The 23,012-nt window shown below is 38.9% G+C and overlaps 1 pseudogene; it reads left to right on the top strand.

Annotated features, from left to right (window-relative positions):
* Positions 1 to 16,749: 16,749 nt before the first annotated feature.
* LOC109677114 (transmembrane protein 248 pseudogene) lies at positions 16,750 to 19,970 on the top strand (annotated as a pseudogene).
* The last annotated feature ends 3,042 nt before the right edge of the window (positions 19,971 to 23,012 follow it).

Below are 23,012 nucleotides of genomic sequence, written 5' to 3'. Positions count from 1 at the left end.
ACTTCTTCTTTCTACAGTACCTTCCTATGGTACTTTTCAAAGAGTCATTTGGAAGTTGTAGATAACAGGGTCTGAATTTAAGGTAAGCTGTCAAATGTGTTTCATCATTGTAAAATAAGAATAATCTCCCTGTCCTGCCTAGCTTCCATGGGCATTTCTGGATTCAGATATTTTAAGCATCAGTCTCTATAAAAGTACTCTTGAAATGTAAAGGGCAGGGAGAAACAAATAGGGGCAGTTACAATCATAAAATCAGAACTGCTCTGAAAGATGATGTAAAATCCTCAGACTCAGGGAAAAACTCAAGCTCTTTTCTGCTAGTTTTTTCCATTAACACAATGCACGTAGCTCAATGCTCCTTTTGCTCTAAGCCTCTGGGTGGTAGTGTACCGCTCAGGTGTTCCTGTCTGTTTTCAGAATGCATCATTAATTTCCTCCTGAGTATGTTTCCGTTCATTCTTAGCACTTTCTCTTTCAACTGTGTCTTCTCCAAGAAACAGTTTTTAATTTCAACTAGTCTTTCTGAACTTGATGTAAAAACTATAAGAAAAAAAAATGAAGAAGAAGGATTACTCTCTTTACATCACTTTTTAAAAATATACCCCAAGTGTAGACAGGCCAAATCTCTGTTTCTATCATTACCTTCAAATTGGATGGGTTTTTTCTATTTTTCGAGCTGTTCCCAAGTCTATACAATGTTCATACTATTCTCAGTCAAAGTTCCAAATGGCCAAATTTATAAAAGCAGTGTACATTCAACAAAAAACTCTCTTCATAGAGTACATCATGGTTTTTAGGATGAAAACTAAAGTCAAAAACTCTAGAGAAAATCATGGTTTTAGGTTGAAAATTTTCTAACCTTCTCTTGCAGTTTTATCATTCAATTGATTCTAAAGTCACCTTCCAAGACATGACATAAAAGAAAAATAATTGTTACTTTTGGTGCATCAGCCTTACTATGGCTTGAGACTGCCAACCCCTAGAGATTCCTACATCTCTTTTTAAAGTTAAGATCTGTTTCCTAAACAGGCCAAGATCTCCCATAGCTTCATGCTTTTGTATGGTAATTTTTCTTCCCAAAATTATATTATTGGAAAACTCCTACTCAACCCTCAGTTCAGTATTACTTCTTCTATGATACACAATCAGCTCCACTCATTCTTTCAGGAAAAGTAAGGTGCACCTTGTCTTCATTCCAGGGCATAATATATCCATTATGATATCATACTATCTTTTTTGGAACTATTTTATTATTGACATATAATTTACATCCAATAAAATGCAGCTTCCCATGTAGTGTTTATGAGTCTTGATGACAAATGTGTATAACTACCATTTGTTCGGTGACATGGATTATGTCTGTTATTCCCCCTCTACTCTTTTTCCTGGTAATTCCTCCCCCATACCCTGAGAGAATCACTTTTCTTATTTCTGCTACCATATCATGGTTTCATATGTTCTGTTTGATTCAAACAAATGAATTCATACAAATGGAATCACAGGACATGTGCTGCTTCATGCCTGACTTCTTTGATCAGCAAAATGTTTTAGAAATTCTTACCTATTGAATTCCCTCATCTTTCTTTACTTAGAAATATTCCATGGAATACACATATCATGATTTATTTGTCCATTCACCTGTGCAGACCTTTTGTAGTATATTTTTGAGGTATTGAACAACCACTAACTAGTAATAGAACTAGTGATTCAAATGGCATATATATACTTAATTTTATTTTTTAAAGGCCCTATTATTTACTAAACTATCTTTCACTTCTACCAGCCATGAGTGAGAAGTTTTGATTCCTCTGTATGGTCACCAATGGTTAGAATTGTTATTTTATAAATTTTTTTTAATTTCACATATTTAAAGTATAAAAATTGATAAAATTTGACATATGTATACACCTTTGAAACCCATCACAATCAAGAAAATGAGCACAACCTATATCTCCAAAAGTTTTCAGTGTTATTGTGCAATCCCCCTTGTCCCTCACCTTTCTCTTCCAAATCCTCTGTAACCATCAATCTGTTTTCTGTCCCTATGAATTTGTTTGTATCTTATGGGACTTTGTAGAAATGAGGAGAAGCTGAGGCTTAATTTGATTAAGAAACAAAGAGAGTTTATTTACTCTAATCAGAGTACGACATGGGAAACACAGATTTCATGAGGGTGAAAAGTGCTCCAGGGTCTCACAGATTTCAAACAAGTTACTATAAAGGTAAAACTACAAATGGGATGAGGGTGACATCAGTTCTTTATCACAAGTTTGGATTGGTGCAGATAGTGTGCCAACTGTTTTGTAAAAAAGGGATTAGGTAATTTAAAAATATAGGGAAAATGATTTTTAGAAAGGGCAATATCAAAAAAATTCATGGGAAAGAAGGGGAGTTGGAGGCGAGATGTCCCTGCTTGCTTTCTATAAGATTGAAATGTTCTGCTCTTATGAAGACTACGGCTCTTATCAGATATCTTACAGGATATAGCAAGTTGCACAGGATCACAAGTTTATTTGTAGGCAAACGTGACTGAACCATGCCTAGTCTCTCATATCCTCTGACTTCATATTTTGGGGACCGTCAATCAGCCTTTTCTCTATTTGATTATAATTTTCTCACAAGATGATGTACCATTTTTCCCTGATTCCTTTCACTCAATGTAATGATTCTGCAATTTTTCTATGTTGTTTATGTAAATATTTTTATCCTTTTTCTTGCAGAGAAATATTCCAGTGTACATATATAATACCTTTGTATATCCATTCACTTGTTGTTACATGCTTTGGTGGTTTTTAGTCATTGACTTTTAAAATAAAGTTAAAATGAGCATTCACATGCAATTCTTTTCATGGATGCATTCTTCTTTTTTCTTTTGGGTGCATAAGAAAATAGATGCATGCTCTAATGTTAACTCCAACATATGAGCAATCTCTCACCATAAACATTTCATATCAGAATAGTACATTTGTTACAATGAACCTATATTGATACATTTTTATCACCCAATGTCCATACTTTAAGTATTGTTCACTTTTGGATTTGTATAAGTCTTGATAAATATATAATGACACATATCCACCACCACAGTATCAAAAAAAAGTCTTACTGTTCTAAAAATTGTAACCTACCTAGTTATTCTTCCTTCAACCATCCCATAACCCTTGGCAACACTGATCTTTTTACTATCAGTACAGTTTTGCTTTTTCCAGATGTTATATAATTTGAATCATACAGGATTTAGCATTTTCAGATTGGTTTACTTCACTTAGTAATACACGTTTTTAAGGCTCCTCTATGTCCTTTCAAGGCTTTATAACACATTTGTTTTTAGCTCTGGAATATATTCTGTTGTCTGGCTATATCACAGTTTTTAATCCATTTACCTACTGAAAGACATTTTGATGGCTTCCAAGTTGTGGCAATTATGATGAAAAAAGCTGCTATACACATCTATGTGAAGTTTCTTATGTGGACAGTTTTCAACTCCTTTAGGTAAACATCAAGGAGTGTGATTGCTGGATTATAAGGTAAGAGTATGTTTAGTGTTGGAAAAAATTGCCAAACTCTCTTCAAAGTGGATGTACCATTTTGCATTCCTACCAGTAATGAGACTTTCTATTGCTCCCCATTCTTGCTGGCATTTGTTGTTAGTGTTCTAGATAGATGTGCAGTGGTTTCTCATTGTTGTTATACTATGCACTTGGTAAATTAAACACTTTTAATTTATTGCTTTCTTCCTTCTAGTTATACCAGCTTACTTAAGTAGAAACAATGTGGGATTGTACACTTTATCTTTCCTTCTGGATTTGTTCTATTCTTAATAATACAATTTACTTTTGTGTGTGCTATAAATTCCACAATACATTGCTATACATTTGTTTTAAAAACATGCAAATGGCAACATTTCCAGTGCTCTTCATTCCTTTGTGTATGTTCAAACATCTATTTGGTATCATTTTCCTTCTGCCTGAAAAATGTACTCAATATTTCATATAGTGCAAGTCTGCTGGTGATGAATTCTTTTCTGTGTTTGAAATCGACTTTGTTTTACCTTCATTTTTGAAACATGTTTCTGGATTTATATTTCTAGTTTGACATATTTTGTTCTTCAGCACTTTAACAATGTTGGTCTTCTACCTTCTGACTTGCATTACTTTCAACAAGAAACCTGCTGGCATACTTTGTGCCTTTATATCTAATGTTTGTTTTTATTTCCCTTTGGCTGTGTTTACACTTTTTTATCAGTGGCTCTTAGCACTGTGATTGTGATGTAACTTTGTGTTGTTTTATTCACATCCCTTGTTTTGGAGCTTCACGGAGCTTCTTGGTTCTAGAAGTTTATAATTTTTATCAAATATGGAATAAATTTGATCACTTTTTAAAAAGTAGTCTTTGCTTCTGCCTCTCATTCCCATAATGCCAATGGCACATCTACTGTTGTTGAAATCACTGTTCATTTTTTGTTAACTTCTCTTGCTACGCCTTCAAGTGCACTCTGCAATGTTAACCTCATGGAGTGTTATTTTTATAATGAAACATTGTAATTTTTATCTCTAGAATTTTGAGACAGCCTTACACATGTGAGTTATGTGGGTTACTTTTTAAAAATCAGATTTCAAAAAAATTTTAGCCAATTTTCCAATTAATTTACGTTTGCCCTTATATCTCACCTCCTTTCCTTCTCTTCTCTGATTATTTGTATGCCAGACTTGATCCTCTTCCACAGTATATTGAACCTCTGTTAATGTTTTTTTTACTTTTTAAAAAAATCAGTTTGATTGATTTCTTTTGACACAGTTTCAAGTTCACAGATGTTTTTCTCTGTGCATCCAATATATTTAATTTCACAGATCATCATATTCTCATTTTTAAGATATCTATTTTTCTTACTGCTTCATTTTTCCTGACAGTCTCACTTCTTCTCCCATTACTTACAATTTGTTTTTCCCATTGATTCTTTAGCATATTTGCCACAAACTTGTCTGTTACATCTAACATCGGTATTGCCAAAAAGTTTGTTTCTATTGACAGATTTTTCTTTTGATTATAGATCATATTTTCTCTTCACTTTTATTGTGAATGATGTAATGTAAAGTCAATAAAATTAGTTTTCTCCAGTAAGTTATTATATTGGGTACTTGTTTGGGGGCTTTGTTTTTGTGTATTTATTTCAGAGTTGTGTCTTTCAGCCTATGGCAATCTTGGTTTGGAACATATTTCTCACTCCTAAAACATGCTGTTCTGAAATTTCAAGAAAAAGTACTAGTTATTTACCTGGACCCTCTAATATACTGAAATTTAAACTCTAAACTTTTTCACTTTTGCTTTGGGCAGCAAGTACTGAGACCTCTGGTAATCAATTTCAAACTTCCAATTCTCATTTCCTTCCTAGGCCCCTAGAGTTTTCTCAAATTCACAGTTTAAGGTTCAGCTGAAGATCAAAGGCAGTGTAGATGCAGATTTGGGGATCATCCTTCCTGATTTTTTTCCCTTTTCTTTCTAGCTACTCTAGCAGCTCAAAACTTTGACTTTATCACTTCAGGCCAATAACACTGCATCTACTTGCCTAACTTTACCTATCTCATCCTGTGTGGACTGATGAAGATCCTTGACGGTACATAAATCTGGCTTGAATGTAGCAAGTTCTTTCTTTCAAGTGTAGATTATGTTAATTTCCCATATTCGTTGATCACCTACAATATGAATAGTTATTTCTCTATTCTAATCAAGGTTAATATTTGGTATAGACAGGAGTATTCAAACAGTACATAGTAGTTCACCATTACTGGACTCAATCATATAATTTATTTCATTTTCTCTCTAAACTTTGAACTCCTTGAGTAACGGGGTCTTTATTTGAATTTGTGCTTAAGATGTGATCCGACATAAAATTGGTGGTCAGTGAATATGTTCCCAATGAATGTCTGTGACACTTTTTGAGCAGATACTGTGGGCCGATCATCTAAGAAGTGAGAAATTTCCAATAAATTCAATGGTTTGTTTTTATTTCTGTATTTGTCACATCGTGTTTGAAATGAAGTACCTGGGTGTGTATTAGTAAAGACTAAGAATTTAATGTCTTTGGGAGATAAATCTATATTTCAACCACACATTTGTCTCTCAGAATAATTTGAATTCTATTTTTCAGAAACTCAGAATATCCCAACAACTACCAGTAAACAAAATCTGAAAGACCATGGCAATAAAGATATAGTTATAATTCTATTTTCATGTATGGAATACTACTGTTTCTACTTATATGCAATAGCAATAGATTGTAAGCATGTTTAATTTAAATGATCTATCCAAGATGGTGCTTTCTCTGTGAGTTACTGAAACCTTATGTTATTTTCATAACAAATATCCCAAATTGAATTACATAAGCCTTCTTTCCCTGGTAAGCAGTATATGGTCTTTTACCCGTTCTTGTTTTGATGCTTTTCTTTTTTTATTTAGTTTATGTAGTAGCAGAGATATAATATAAGGCAGGGTTTGGACATAGAATGAAAAAGATTAATTTTATGAAGGAGGAACCAAGGGGTTTTGTGACTCTAATCAATCACTATTGTCTCCTGCTAATGCCTGAGCCTGAAAAAGAAACTGGATAATATATAGGACATCGTGAAAGAAACAGTTTCTTTTTCCTCTTTTCAGGACACTGAACTAGAAAATAAGTGATATTGGGGCCATTCAGTGTAGTCCTCAGTTAACTGTTTCCGAAGAAGGGACTTAAAAGAAAAAAAAAAAAAACCCAAATAGACAAAGAAAACAAAAAGAGACAAGAACCCATTCTTCTAGAAAATATCTGCCAAAGAAAATATTCCAAAAGGAATATTTCAAAAGAATTTATTTTATACTCAATTGCCACCAAAATCTAATACAACTGAAGCTATAAATGCTGCCAAATGTATGAGCAATTGTGCCTTCTAACACTGGATTTTCAGAGAACATCACTTCTTGCCCTCTCTAAAAGATGGTGGAGAATAGCTAAAGTTATGTTCTTTTGAAAAAATACTGCTGTTTTGATATAGTTGAAAGGGACTATTAAATAATTTCAATAAGCAGCTGAGTTATATATTTTAAATTAAAATATTTAAATGCATTAATTAAAACACTTATATTTAGAGCATCACAAAGAGTAGAAAGCTAATTTCAGTATTTCTTATCAACAATCTAGTACTTCAGCTCAATGTATTTTAACTAACATTTGTGAAGTACCAGACTAGTCACATCAGTGACTATAATGATAAATAAAAAACAGTTTCTCACCTCAAGCTAAACTTCACAACAGCTAGAATAGAAGTCTGATTACATTTAGGTGTCGTAAGAAATATAGTTACTAAATGCTGTGTGTATTTTAAGGAGAAAGATCTCAAATCCTGTTAGGAAAGTAGAACAAATTTCATCAGTAACATTTGAGATAAAATGTAAAGAGGCATTGGATTTAGTTCATTGAAGAGAACAGAAATAGCTAAGTCACAAATGTAAGATATTAGTGGATATTTTAAAAGATTATTCAGTGACACCTGTTAAAGCATGGTAAGGAAGAACCTTTGTGATTGATGTAGGAGCCTCTGCAGCAGGTTCTTGAAGTGGGGAAACACAACATAAGCAAGCAAGTCGAAAGATAGGTATAGTAAGTGGAAAATTCCTAAGAGGAAATATTAGGAGTAATATTGGGCTATACTGACCTCACAGGTTTCTTGCTGAAGACAGACAGGATGTTCAGACATCACCAGGAAAACTGTGAGATGAAGAATGCAATTAAGTACCGAGGAATCAGATATTGAAGTGGGGGGAGGTCATTATTAAACTGACTCAGCAGCATTCTTGCTAAAACTCGATTTCATAAGAAAGTGCACAGGTGAGTTCTAGGAACCTGACTAAAATGTCAGTGTATTCAGAGAAGAGCAAATCAACTAGTTCTTCAAAGAAGTGGGAGATTAAGCTTCATGAAGCATCCATTGAGGCTACTGCCATTCACCTCAAAACTACTCTTAGCAACATTTGTTGAAGAGGCTATCTTTTCTACAGTTATGTTTTTGGCTTCATTGTCAAAGATCAGATGGTTGTAGCTGTGTGGTTTTATCTCTGAGTTTTCTATTCTGTTCCATTTGTCTTCATGACTATTTTTGTGCCAGTACCATGCTGTTTTGTTACAATGGCTCTGTATTATAATTTGAATTCCAGTCTTGTGGTCCTTAAGAACATTTCTCTTTTTCCTTAGAATTACTTTTGCTATTTGGGGTCTTTTATTCTTCTATGTGAATTTTAGGATTGATTTTTTTTATTTTGGCAAAGAATGACTTTAGAATTTTGATGAGGATTGCATTAAATCTGTAGATGACTTTCTATAGTCTGGCCATTTTCATGCTATTAGTTCTGCCAATTCATGAACACGGGTCTTTCTGGCTTCTGATGTCTTCTTCAATTTCTTTCTTCAAAGTTGTGCAGTTTTCATTGTAGAGGTCTTTTACATCCTTGGTTAGGTTTATACCTAGATATTATTTTTAAAAGGTTATTGTGAATGGTATTGTTTTCCTGATTTCTTTCTTAGTCTCATAGTTGTTAGTATATAGAAAAGCTACTGATTTTGTATGTTAATTTTATACACTGTTATGTTTCAAAAAGTGTCTATCAAATCTAGGAGGATTTTTGGTGGAATCTATAGGGTCATTTAAGTACAGAATCATATCATTTACAAATAGGGATAATTTGACTTCTTTCCTTATTTGAATCCTTTTATTATTTCTTTCTCTTGCCTTATTAGACTGACTAGGAATTATAGTACTATATGAGGTGAGAGTGGGGAAAGTGGATACCCTTGTCAAACTGGTTAGCTACGTGCAAAATACTGAAACTAGATCCCTATCTCTCATCCTGTATGGAAATCAACTCCAAATAAATCAAAGACCTTGATGTAAGACCTAAAACTGACACTACTATAGGAAACAATAGGGAAAATTCAAAGAAAAAGGCCTAGGTAATTATTTTCTGAATCTGATGCAATTGCCCAGGAACAAGAGCAAGAATTGACACATGAGATTGCATCAAATTAAAAAGTTTCTGCACATCAAAAGAAATAGTTACTAGAAACAAGAGATAATCCACAGAATGGAGAAAAATCTTCACCAGCTATATGACAGATAAAGGGTTAATATCCAGCATATACAAGAGCTCAAAAAGCTAAGCAACAAAAAGAATAATCCAATTAATAAATGGACCAATGAGTTGAACAGTTTTCAGAAGAAATTCAAATGACTAATAAATACATGAAGAAATGTCTAACATTCTTAGTCACAAAGGAAATGCAAATCAAAACCACATTAAGATTTCATCTCATCCCAGTCAGATTGGCAATCATCAAGAAAACAAACAACAATAAACACTGGTAAGGATGAAAAGAAAAAGGAACTCTGATACACTGATGGTAAGAATGTAAATTGGTACAACCATTATGGAAATCAGTATGGAGTTTCCACAGAAGCCTAAAAATAGACCTAAATTATAACCCCACCATACCACTCTTATACACCTAAAGGAGTATAAGTCAATATATGGGCATACCCATTTTTATTCCACATCTGCTCACAATAGCTGAACCATGGAATGAGTCATGGTGCCCAACAATGGATGAATGGATAAAGAAAATGTTATCTGTATTTATATCTATCTATTATCTACCTATCATTTATCTATATACAAATTTTGGAATATTACTTAAGCCACATAAAAATGGAATTATGTTAGTTGCTGGAAAATAGATGGAACTAAAGATCATCATGTTGAATGAGATAAGCTAAGCTCAAAAAGCCAAATATCACATGTTCTCACTCATTTGCGGAACCTAGACCTAAAATGCTGCTGCTCCTGCTAATAACACATGAATGTGAACGGGAGACAATCTAAGGTGGGATCAACAAGAGGGAACAGGGGAACAGAAAAGATACTGAGGAGGGGAAGAGGACTGAAGTCTACTACAGGTATAGTTCTAAAACAGCATAATGGAACCCAACAAACACTGTATGAAAAAGGGGGAAGGTAGGAGAGAGAACAGGAATGTAATAGAGGGAGTATGGAATTACCACAATGAAACTCTCATGTATACTAATTCAAATGATAACAATAAATACATATTTAAAAACTGCTCTTAAACAATGTCCCATCCTAAAAACAGAGGAACATCCTCAAAACATCAACTAGAAATAGGAAATTAAGTGAATATTTTTAACTGGTAATTGGAGAAGGACATTCGTATCACATAAATTAGAAAATTAATCAGATTTCCCTCAATGGATAATTTTGGGTTTCCCACTACAGTTCATTTCTATTAGTTGTCATCATCTTTTCTCCATCGCTCAAATCCCACTCCTCTGAATCAAGTTCCCTCCAAGCAAGACAGTCTCTACATTATTCTAGATCTTTTATGATTTCTGCTTCTGTTTGAATTTCCTATGTCTAACCTAACCTTTCAGCCCTCACATGCTCAGGCTGGCAATGACCATCACAGACAGGGAGAACTGAGAGGACAGAGTGGCTTTACTTAATGGAGCTATGGGTGATTCAGTTCTACTTATTGTGTGTGATGATTTGCTTATTTGAATAATCTGCCTCACAGAACACTGAACAATTTTTCTTACTCTACTACTCCTATAATTGTGGTTTTAGGGTAGGTTGTACTTTAGGATTATATATACCCCTGAACTGTGTATCCAAATGTGTCTAATGAATGGATAGGAAAGTAGATAAATTGCATTATATGCGCAACAGTTTTATGAAAACAACAAGGACATGTTGTGTCCTATATCAGAGGATGTATTTATTTCTCAACTTAAGAATCATTACAGATCACTGAGAGTCACTGGTATCATGCTGTTGGTCTTGAACATCATCACCAGAGTTGCAATGTCAGGAGCTAACATTTATTTAGAATATTCATCTATTACTAAGTATCACTTTCTCTCCTTGCAGCAATTTATTCCAAACTAAAGTATAAAATGTCACATTATTGATGTGGCATTATCAAGTTTCATTGTTATTGGCCCATTGTTACACTGCTTTGTAACAAAACTGGTTGCTGTCAGTCAAAAGCACTTACAGAAACCCCATTATAGGCATAGAGAACAATTTGTGCCAACAAAGAACCATCTGGTACACTCTTTGCTTTAAAGAGGAGACTTGTGGTTATTTAAGAACCATTAAAGTTTACATGTGAATTTTTGCTATATCCTTTGCTTGATCCCTGAAATTTTCAACATTTCAATAGTTCTTTGGGATAGGTAAGAATGCTTAGGACTTTATATAACACTTTTAATTAATTTTGGTGACCCATTCTAGGAGCTGAAAAGTCTAGGTTATACCCATGATTCTTTCCTAAAAAGGGAAAGCATTTCTCAATGTGGATGAAAGCAAGACAGAAAGAGAAAGTACAGGACAAAGAAGAGGTAAGGAGAGGTTGAGAAAGAGTTATAAACAGAGAGATCCTTTGGCTAAGCTATTAAAAAGGGGGGGAAAAGTAAGAGAATGCTTCTGTTGATGTTCTGAAAAGCAAGCTGAGTTTCCCAAATGCCGAGCAATCTAGCCTAATCTAGTCTCTGAAACATGACCTCTATTCCATGAATACTGCTTTCTCTCTTGTATGTCATACTGCTTCTCTGTGAATTCTCTTTCCTAGGGAAGTAAACACTACCACTTCTGCCACTTTGCATAACATTAATCACCATGTGTCTCAAGGTTTGAAGTTAGTACAGAGTTTTTGGGGTTTTGTAGAGAAAGCAAAGACAGCAGTGAGGATGGTTTAGTGTGAACGTGGTAGAAAGAGTAGGTTCCTGAATCTTCCTGTCCTAGACAAGAGTATAGTATATGATGGCCAGATGGTATGGCTGCAGGACAAAAGCTTGGATGGCTTTCATTTTATTTCTGTGATACTCTTAATTCTCTAGGCCTTTCCCTCTTTTGGCTTTGGTTGTACAGAGCCTGACCTTTTCTTTCACCTAACTATTCCTTCCCTCACTCTAAAAATTGGTAGCTCTATGATTAATCTTGTGTTCTCTTTGCTTTCTCTCTCTCTCTCGCCTCTCCCCTTCCTCTTTGAAATCTCAAATTCATAACTTCTATAATTACTCTATGCATATTGCAAAAAGCTTTTGCTCAAAGCTTGAGCATGCTTTTTCATACAGAAAAATATGTTCACAATTTCTAACTTCCTGGTTTTTATGATATGGGGATACATTCTGAAGAAATAGCAGCATATTAATATGTTGCTCTTATATGTTATTTTATTGATCATTATGCAATGATCAATAAAATAATAACAATTTTAATTGATTGGCCATAGCTTGTTTAGAATCTTTTTCTTCCTTTTCTTATAGAGTATTATTTCTCTGAGCACAAATGTACATGTTCAGCCTATTTTTGCAAAAAGTAAGCGGTACAATCATGTGCGCCTCTATTCTTAATCCAATTGTCCAGTCCCTGCTGGGCTTCATACTCTCCCCAGTACACCCAGGGATTTGCTCACCAGTGGGGCCACCAGGGAAACTGTGGAGTCTGAGGCTCGAAACCAAGATTTGCGCACCTGATCCTCCTTCCTGCTGAAACCAGGAGCTTGAGGCTCTCGCGCGCAGTCCTCGTGGACTTGGAACCACAACGTCATGGCATGGAATGTTGTTAGTCTCTAAGGACAAGTTCCCTGGAGACAGAGAGCTTCTTGAGAGACTCTCCGCGCGACTCTGCTCAGGAGAACTACCCTGCTGAATCCTTCAATATGCACAGATACTGGGCCCATCGGAAGCCTTGGTACCGCCCACCTGGGGATTTCACGCCGCGGTTCCAGGTACCGACTGGAAGACAGTACCCGAACCAGCAAGCGATGCCCACCTCTTGCTGGACCAGTCGCCACCAAGAGGCCACGGTAACTTCACGGAACTGCAGGCTGGGCAGCAACCCAGGGACCCAGCGGATTTGCCCCTCCGGGAGCAATCAAACGCCTCCTCCAGTGCCACGACAGATGGTGTGCTCCACACAGTACTCCAGGGGAAGAGTTGCCCAGGAGCTGCGTGTAACGGAAAGCACGATGAGTGCCCTGAAAGGCATGAATAAAGGAATAGTAAAGAAAAACGTACCTGGGCAGGTGACCAACTCCACGCTGTCATTGCCAGCAAGAAATGCCCAGCAGCGAGGTGCAAAGGACACCGCTCGCAAAGAGCCAATGAAAAGGAGAATGGAGGGAGAGTCCCAAATACACAGAGATGGCCAGGAAACTAAGAAAAAGCGCCATGAGAGCAGTGGGAGCAGCTGTTCAACATCTGTACCCCTCCTGCTCCATGGATGTTCTGTGAGTCTTCCAGAGAAACCTGTGTCACTGAAGAGAAGTCTTCCTTCTGAGACCTCAGATGACATCTTGAATAAGAAAGCATGCATGTATTCTAGGCGGTCCCCACCAAGCAAGCTCATGTGTGGCAGCCCAATGCCCAAGCATAACTCCATCAGGAGTTCCTACAGGTCCACTCAAGGCATCTCCCAGCTGGGGAAGAAAAGGGGTCCCACCTCATTCCTCTTGGCTGGATCAGCTTCCTCAGGCTCCCAGCGGCCCGAGAGGCCAGCAGAGAACACAAGAGCAGAGGAGCTGGGCAATGGATCGAGTAATCCCGCTCCTGCTTCTCAGGTGCAGGACAAGGAGTCCCATGGAGAAAGGGCTGAAGATGATAGCACAAGGAAGGAGCCCAAGTCCTCCACTTCACTATCAACATCTGGCAGCTCTGGGAGCAGGAAACAGAAGCGACAGGAGTACCCACTGACCTTACCTTTACCACCCCTGCTTACCTGTGCCAGCCCTCCTGAAGTCCACAGAGCAGAGAAGGCCAGATTGGAGTGGTTTAACAAGGCCCAGGAGGAAAAGACTGATGAGGTCTCTAACTGTGTCACCAAGGAGCCTCGTCTCACTTTAACTCTGCCTGCATCAGGGACAGTTTCTTGGCCAGCCTCCTTCCCCACCCCTGCCCCTGACCCAGGTGCTACCCCGCTGCTGGCCAACTTAAAGACCATGCAGAACCCTGACTGTGCCCCGTCATTATCAGGAAATGCTGATGCAGTGAGCACTGCAGCCCCTGCACGTGCCAAGCCACCTCGACCTCCACTGACCCTGCCTGCATCAGGGCCAGCTTCTTTGCCTGCCTCCCTCCCCACCCCTGCCCTAGCCATAAGCACTATTTCACCCCTTGGGCAATTGAGTAAGGTGCACAATCTGCAGGCCCCACCATCCCTCCCAGTGCCTGTTGCAGTGGATAATAGTGTAGCTCCCCCACCTCTGAAGAGAACCAGCCTTCCAGCCATTCTTAGTTCTTCAGAGCCAGGGCTCTTTGCAGGAAAACCTTCAACAGCTTCCCAGGGGCTGGCACCTACTTCCCCCTCAGTTACACCCCTGGATCTCTCCCATCCTCCCCCACTCCAAGCTGCAGTATCAGCCACACCACAAGGCCTCTCCACCTCTTCAGCACCTTCCCAGGGGCAGGCACCTACTTCAAACCCAGTTATGTCCATGGATATATCACCCTTACTACATCTTGATGTTGCAGAATCAGCCAGACTACAAAGTCTTCTTTGGCCTGACCCCATAAAGCCAAAGCCACTTGGCAGCACACCTACCAAAAATTCCTCCCCAACAGGTCCTGGCCTGGCCTCTGGTGGTTTCATGATGAAGAGCCTTTTGGTGACCCCGACTAAAAGCCAGGGAAACAAGTCCACACAGGTAGGCACATTGCCAGCCTCTTCCAACCAAACCATCCCCTCCAAAACCAACACCACCACTCTAGCCATCAAGGCCCGAATTGGCCTCATTAGACCCCCTACTTTTGTGCATATTCCATCCCGGCCTTTAATGCAGACAACTGCTCCACTTAGTACTACCTCCATGACCACCAGTCCGGCCACATGCACCATCATTGGTCCAGCCAGACTATCTTCCTCAAAGCCTGTGAGTGGTTTTGGGGTAAACAGCATAGCCAGCAGCCACTCAACCACCACCACCATCTCCACCACCAGCTCTGCCACCAGCTTGACCTCTCAGGGCTCCCTCCTTGGGCCTTCCACTACCTCTGTTGCCCACAACCCAGTGGCCCCAAGCTCCGTCCTGTTCCCCCAGCCCTCTGCCCTGTCCACATCTGCACCACTCACCTCCTTTGGCCTGCCCTTACCCAGTACCAATCCCAGCACCCCTGCCATCAGTGGCCGTAACCACCCACTCACTATCTCTACCTCCACTGCTACCAGCCTGGGGACACTTAGAGTCGGGGGCACCAATAAGCCCTCCTCCAACACCCGTCCCATTCCCCCACCCAATATGGGACCCAAATCACAGCCCACAAATGGAGGCCCAAAGAAGCAGAAGAAGGGGAATACCATGCCAGCCCTTGTTCGAGCATTTGCTGCTGTTTCACTGTCCAATACTGGGCAGAACCAGGCCCACAAGCAGCGCAGGTGCAAGAGCCAGCGCAAAGCCATGAGCAATTTGGTGACTGTTTTCTAAACTTTCCTTAGTTTAAGGGGCACTGCCTCAGTTCTCTTTATTTTTATTTGTAATTTTTATTATATATATATATCCATGTGTTTCAATATAAAAAAGCATTTCTTTATTAAAAAAAAAACACACAGTCATCAAAGTGAAGTATGCATCTGAATTTCAGCTAAATAGAGCCACGTGCCTATTTCAGTTAAAAGGATGTGAGCAGACCTACCATGTACTCCCTGAAGGTCCAGCTTTTAAAATCCTTCCCCACAGTCCCTCATGCTCTTTACATTTTCTGGATGGGTGGTATTGGGGTACCTATCAGGGTGCATCATTCTGGAGATGTCAGAGACCCACTAGAATGTTTTCATGATAAGTGTGTGGATTTGTTCATCTACTTTTACATGAATAAAAGTTCTATTATTTTTAAACCAAAATTTTGGAATTTATCTTCATGGCAGTGTTACCTTTACCAAAACACAGAAGTGCTGCCTTCAGTAACTGACAAGGGGGATTGAGTGTGTGCAAGTTGGTAGCTCTGGAAGAAGTTGGAGATCAGAATGCTAGTAGTATGGGTTGTTAGATATTTACTCCATCTGTGCAAACTATCACACAGAAATAATGATTTGGGGTAAGAATTGTGGACTCATGAACTGAAATAGAAATAAGTATAGAAACTTAAGCCATAAGAAATTAGGTTTACAAAAAACACAAAAATGTTTATCAGGGGTTCTTATTAGAGAAAGGAACTCAGGTTTGAAAGGTTTAAGTTAAAGACTCTTCTCTTCCACTCAAGGATATTGCTTTATTTGGCCATAATGTAGCTTGCATAGAAAGAAGGGATACAGATGCAAGGAAAGAAATCAGAGTTGAGAATCAGAAGAAAATTTAAGTTGTAGTTATTGCCATCTAGTTCTGAATGGAGGCACCTAGTACTGACTAAATCTACTATTTTTGAAAGAATTATGTTTCCAAAGAAATTTAAGACTCAACCAAAGGTCGACTATTTAAGCCTTAAAACCACTGCCTAGCTACCAAATTGCTATATGTAAGGAAAACCACTGCCTAGCTACCAAATTGCTATATGTAAGGAATAAGGAGATGAAAATCGGTATAGCTCTCAAAGAGGACATACTCTTCAATATTCTCCTTTAGATGTGGCTTTGAAGGGTGATATGCAAACAATAGAGCTTCTTTCAAGTGACAGAATTTGTGTACGTGAAGGACCTTCCCTCACTGACAGGATGAGAAACTTCCAAATGACTGTCAATGAAAATACTACGAGTGATAGTGCTGATAGTGCTATTAGGAAGCAGTAGAGACTTTAGAATGTGAGACCTGATTCGTTTGAAGAAGTATATCCTTAGGGTGCACCCTTGAAGGGTATCCTGGGGTGCTGGTCTCTTCCTCTCCATCTCTTTACTCCTGGCCACAGGTAGGTGACAAGCTGCCCTCCTGTACATGCATCCATCAGGATTTACTGCCTCACACAGGACTGAAGGCTACAAGGCTAAGTGACCATGATTTGAAAGTACAGAAAGTATGAACCCCCAAAACCCTTTTGTCTTTTAAATTGATTTCTCTCAGGTTATTTTGTTACAATGGAGAGTTGGCTAACATGAGTTTGTTCTGCTGACAAATGCTAATATGCTCTAAGAGCAAGTACTGAATTTCTGTTGCTTTACAGTGATTAAATATGTATGGGTCTATTTGGTAAGTATGTCTTCAGAGGACCTTCCTGTTCATTTCACTCCCGTCTCCATCTTGGACACATAGCAAGTGTTCTGTAAATAGTTTTGAATGTGTGGTGAATGCAAAGTTTTTGGGTTTTTTTGTGGTGCTGGGTGTTGAACTCAGGGTCTCATCCATACTAACCAAGCGGTCTATCACTGAGTTATATCCCATGCCGAAACATAATTTTTAATGCAACCTCTGTGTTGTGACTTTCAGTGTAGTAATTCCTTCCTCAAAATTTTATTAGCTAAGTAGATTCACTATTTGGATATACACACCCGAATATATGCACCAAACACTTCCTTATACAAGCTGTCAGTTTGTTGTTTTTCTCTCGATTCCCAATATAATAAACCTCAGTTCCTCAGCTATGACATTTTTCTATGTTTGTTTCCTCTGGATAGTTTCTCAAAACTGTTACACACACAAGCACACACACACTCACACACACACACAAACACACACACATACACACACCTCATAGAGAAATAGAATTCCTCCAAGTAGTACAGAAAAAGTCTGTGCAATATTAATTCTAGTCAATCTATGAACATAGGAAATCTTTGCATATTCTGGTCTCTCATTCAACTTCTTTCTTCGAGGTTGTGCAGGTTTCCTTGTGTAGGTCTTTCACCTCCTTAGTTAAGTGTATTCATAGTTTTTTTTTCTTTTTTTGAGGGATGAGAATGGAATTGCTTTGCTCTTTTCTTTCTCAGTCTGTTCATTGTTAGTATATAGAAATGGTGCTGATTTTTGTATGTTGAGGTAATTTCCTGCTACAAGGCTGAAAATGTTTAGGAGATCTAGGGGTTTTGAGGGAAATCTTTTAAGTATAGAATCATATTATCTAGTAAAAGAGATAATTCATTCCCTATTTGAATCTATTTTATTTCTTTCTCTTGCCTTATTTCTGTGCTACAAAATCCAATCTCTATTGAATAAGAGTGGCAAGAGTAGACCCTTTTGTCTTGTTCCTGACTTTAAAATTTCGTCAGTTTTTTCCCACTTTGTATGATATTGGCTTGTCACATACAACTTTCATGATTTAGAGGTACTTCCCTCTATTCCTAGTTTATTCGGAACTTGGATCTTAAAAGGATTCTGAATTTTGTCAGGGCTTTTCATGCCTCCATTGACGTGATCATGTGATATTTTTCTTGATTGTATACATTTATTGCTTTATGCATGCTCAATCATCTGTATATCCCTAGAATGAAACCAATTTTATCACGCTGTATGAACGTTTTGACGCGTTAACTCAGTTTGCAAGTACTTTATTGAGAACTTTTATGTTTATGTTCATTTTGAAAGACTGACCTATAATGTCCCTTGTTCAAAGTTGCTGTGTCCTGAAAGCGGAAAGCGCTGCTGCGGGAGTCCAAAGGGAGTCTGTGCTGCGGTGGCGGGAGCCCGGCTGGCCTGAGGTCGTCGCGTGGGCCTTGTGGAGCCTGAAGCTGCCCTGGGCGCGGCGGGGAGGACGATGCCGAGCGGCTGGCCGAGCAGGGCCAGGGTGCGCCGCTGCCTGCGGTGCGGGTGCAGCTGATGAGAATAAGGTTGAGCATCAACCCCCTGGAGGACTGGAGGCTGTACATCAGCAGCCGGCCCCCGCTGGTGGTCTTCATGATCAGCGCGAGCGCCATGGCCATGGCCTTCCTGACCCTGGGCTACTTCCTCAAGATCAAGGAGATTAAGTCACCGGAAATGACAGAGTGCTGCGTTTAATGATTTGGACTTTTGCGTATGGGAAAATGAAACTTGGACGCATCTCTCAAATGACAGCACGGCCCCGGGGAGCACAGGTACCAGTGGGCAGGCCAGAGTGTCCACCCCGCAGATCCCCCAGGTCCTGGAGGACCCGGGCCCTGTGAATATCTCGTTTGCAATCACCCTCACCCTGGACCCACTCAAGCCCTTCGGCGGGTACTCTCGCAACGTCACGCACCTATAGTCCACCATTCTGGGGCATCAGCTCGGACTTTCAGGCAGGGAAGCTCACGAGGAGATAAATATTACCTTTACCCTACCTGCTGCATGGAGCTCGGACGACTGTGCTCTTCATGGTCATTGTCAGCAGGTGGTGTTCACAACCCGCATGACCCTCACGGCCACCTCTGGTGTCTTCCCTGTCACCGCCCAGCCCCCCCGCATTGCTCTCCTGACACATACAGCAATGCTACCCTGTGGTACAAGATCTTCACGACTGTCCGTGACGCCAACACGAAATAGGCCCAAGATTACAACCCCTTCTGGTGTTACAAGGGAGCCATTGGGAAAGTCTATCATGCTTTAAATCCCAAGCTCACAGTGATTGTTCCAGATGATGACCGCTCATTAATCAATCTGCATCTCATGCACTCCAGTTACTTCCTCTTCGTGATGGTGATAACGATGTTCTGCTATGCTGTCATCAAAGGCAGACCCAGCAAGTTGCGTCAGAGCAATCCTGAAGTTTGTCCTGAGAAGGTGGCTTTGGCTGAAGCCTAATCCCACAGCTCCGGGTTTTCTGAGAGAGACTGAGAGAACCGTAATCGTTGCCTGCTGAACCCAGCCAGGGCCTGGCCACTCAGAATACATGATCTTGCAGTGTTGGGTTATTCCAGCCAAAGACATTTCAAGTGCCTATAACTGATTTGTACGTATTTATAAAACTCCATTTGGAAACGTGTCCAATGATGCACGTGCTTTGCACCTGGTACAGCCAGAGCCCTTCAGCCTCACCTGGACCTCTGAACTCGATACTTCCATGCTCGCTGGAGAGGTTCCTGGGTCCTGCTGCAGCGGAGCAGGTCGTGGTGATCACAGGGTCACAGGGCGTGTCATTGCTGCTGGGTTGAGGTTGCTTCGGCTCTTGTTTCAGCCGGTGCCTACAGAATGTGTTCAACAGTCTGCACCTTTGATATGATATGCATTTCAAAAGCCACCAGTCCATCTGTGGATCTTACGTGTCTGTGGCTTAATCATCATAGTGACAGTGGTAACACCCTTTTCCTCACTTTGCTTGCAAGAACACATGCCTTTCTTAAGTTGATTTTTTCCTTCTTTTTGTTTTTAAGAAAAAATAAATAAAATAGTCACATTTTAATAAATAAATAAATAAATAAATAAATAAAGTTGTTGTGTCCTTTGGTTTTGGAATGAGTGTATATTGGCTTCCTGGAGTGGGTTTGGTAGTGTTCCTTCCCTTTCAATTTCATGGAAAAGTTTGAGGAGTATTGGTGCTAGGTCAGTCTCAGAGAATTTGTCTGTTAATCCGTCTGGTCCTGGCTCAACTTTGTTCAGAGACTTTATTACTGCTTTGATCTCAATGCTTTTCGTAAGACCATTTTAGTGACATATACCTCTGTTGAATTTTGCTAGGTCAAATGTATTTAGAAATTTATCCATTTCTTCTAGGTTTTCCAGTTTATGTGACTATATGTTTTGAAGCATTTCCTCATGATCCTCTGGGTTTTATTGATATTTGTTGCAATATCCCCCTTTCTATCTCTAATTGTATTAATTTGTCACTTTTTTCCTCCTCTTTCTAGTCAGATTGGCTAAAGGTTTACTAATGATACTTATCTTTGGCAAGAACCTACTTTTTGTTTTATAAATTGATTGTAGCTTTGGTCTCTATTTCATTAATTTCTGCCCTCATTTTTATTATTTATGCTGATTTGGGGGTTTGATTTGTTCTTATTCATTGTAGCTTTGTAGCTTTGGTCTCTATTTCATTAATTTCTGCCCTCATTTTTATTATTTATGCTGATTTGGGGGTTTGATTTGTTCTTATTCATCTAGGTGCTTGAGGACAACAACTAGGAAACTCATTTGAGAAATCTGATTTAAATTATGCCCTCATATCTATAAATTTTCCCCTCAGCACAGCTGTTTCTATATTCTGCAGATTCTGGTGGTTATGTTTTCATTTTCAGTAGACCCTAGGGAATTTTGGATTTGCTCCCTTACTTCTTCCATGACTTACTAGTCATTCAACAATATGTTTATTCTTCATGTGTTTGAATATTTTTCACTGTTAAGTTCTAGTTTTATTCCATTATGAGCTGATAGAATATAAACTAACTAACACTTGCTAACACTTGCTTTATATCTAAAAATATGATCTAGTTTAGAGAAAGTGCCATGGGCTGCTGAGAAAAAGTGCATATTGTGCAGCTGCTGGAGGAGATACTCTGTAATATCTGTTAACTCCATTTTGTCCATAATGTCCCTTAATTCTGAGGTTTGTTTCCTGATTTTTGGTCTGGATGATTTGTCTAATAGTGACCCTGGGGTATTGTATTGAACTGTAGCTGTGATGTTTGAGTCTATTAGTGTTTGTTAAATGAAGTTGGAAGCACTGACATTTGGAATGTATATATTAACACTTGCTATTTCCTCTTGATGTAGCATTCCCTTTATTAATATGAAGTGGCCTTTTTTTTTAATCTCTTCTGATGAATTTTGACGTGAGAATAGCTATTTTCTATTGCTTTCAGCATCCATTTCCTCAGAAAATGTTTTTCCACCCTTTCATCCTAAGCCAGCATTTGTTTTTGTTAGTGAGATCCATTTCTCATAGGCAACAAAAGGTAGTGTCTTGCTTTTTAATCCAGTTCACTGTTCTATGTCTTTTGTTTGGGGAATTGAGACCATGAACATTTGGTGTTAATATTGAAATATGTGTAGTAATTTCTTCCATTTTGCTGCTTTTTGTACTGTTTGATTCTTTCCTGCTCTAATTTTATTGTCTGCTGATCTGGTGAGATTTATTAATACCTATCTTTTTGATTTTTTATTATAAAGTTTTATTAATAGAGATTTGTTATACAGGCAGGGGGATACATAGTGACAATTATGATTTGGCTTAGATTGCACATTAGTTAGATTATTCCCGTTGTCTTTTCCTCTCAACCCCCTTCCCACCCCACTTTGGCTCCTGTGCCAACCCCTTACCTTTCCTCTTCTATAAAAAGGCCAGGCCTAGCCTGAACTCTCTCTTCCTGTGCTACTTTGTGCCTGCCATTAAACCCTGCTCTTGGACGTGAGTTCTCTCACGGGCTTTCTTTGTGAATGCGTTTTTTCCTAATACAAACAACACAAAACAAAATCTGGAGAGCACAGATATGTGTTGGTATGTCTCTTTATATAGCCGGCAATGATGGCTGTAGGAGCAGAATGCCAGACATCCAAGTCCCAAGTACATGCCTATTGATTATAGCACACAGACTTTTTAAAATATCTTCCCCAAGTATCTGTGTTCTTCTCTCATTATTAGTACCAAATACTCTCAACTACTCTCCAAAAAGGCTTTGGGTTTGTTTTGGGTTTTGTTGTTGTTTGTTTGTTTTGATGTTAGTAGAGTTTTGAATTCAGGACCTTGCATTTATTGGGCAAGCACTCATCACTTCAGCCACACCCAAGCCCATTGGCATTGAGTTATTTTATAGATAGGGTCTTGGGCTTTGTGCTTGGGACTGGTCTCTGACCACAATCCTCCTACATACAGCTTCCAGTGTAGCTGGAATGTTATGTGTGTGCCACCATGTCTGGCTTGTTATTTGAGATAGGGGTTCCTTAATTTTTTGCACAGATTGATCTCAAACTGTGATCCTCCTATCTCTGTCTCCTTAGGAGCTGGGATTACAGGTGTGAGCTACCACACCCAGCTCTCCAAGAGACCTTTACAATGTGGGCTAAAGAAAGATTGGAATCTTGATAAGATTTAGACCCAGTTTTAAAAGCTCTGTGAGAGCTCCTTCTCTGGAGTGTCATCTCTAAGACCTTCTACAAA

Source organism: Castor canadensis, chromosome 1, assembly GCF_047511655.1.
Source record: "Castor canadensis chromosome 1, mCasCan1.hap1v2, whole genome shotgun sequence".
NCBI lineage: Eukaryota > Metazoa > Chordata > Mammalia > Rodentia > Castoridae > Castor > Castor canadensis.
The sequence above is the reverse complement of the archived record's forward strand: the minus strand, read 5'-3'. Positions and strand labels throughout refer to the sequence as shown.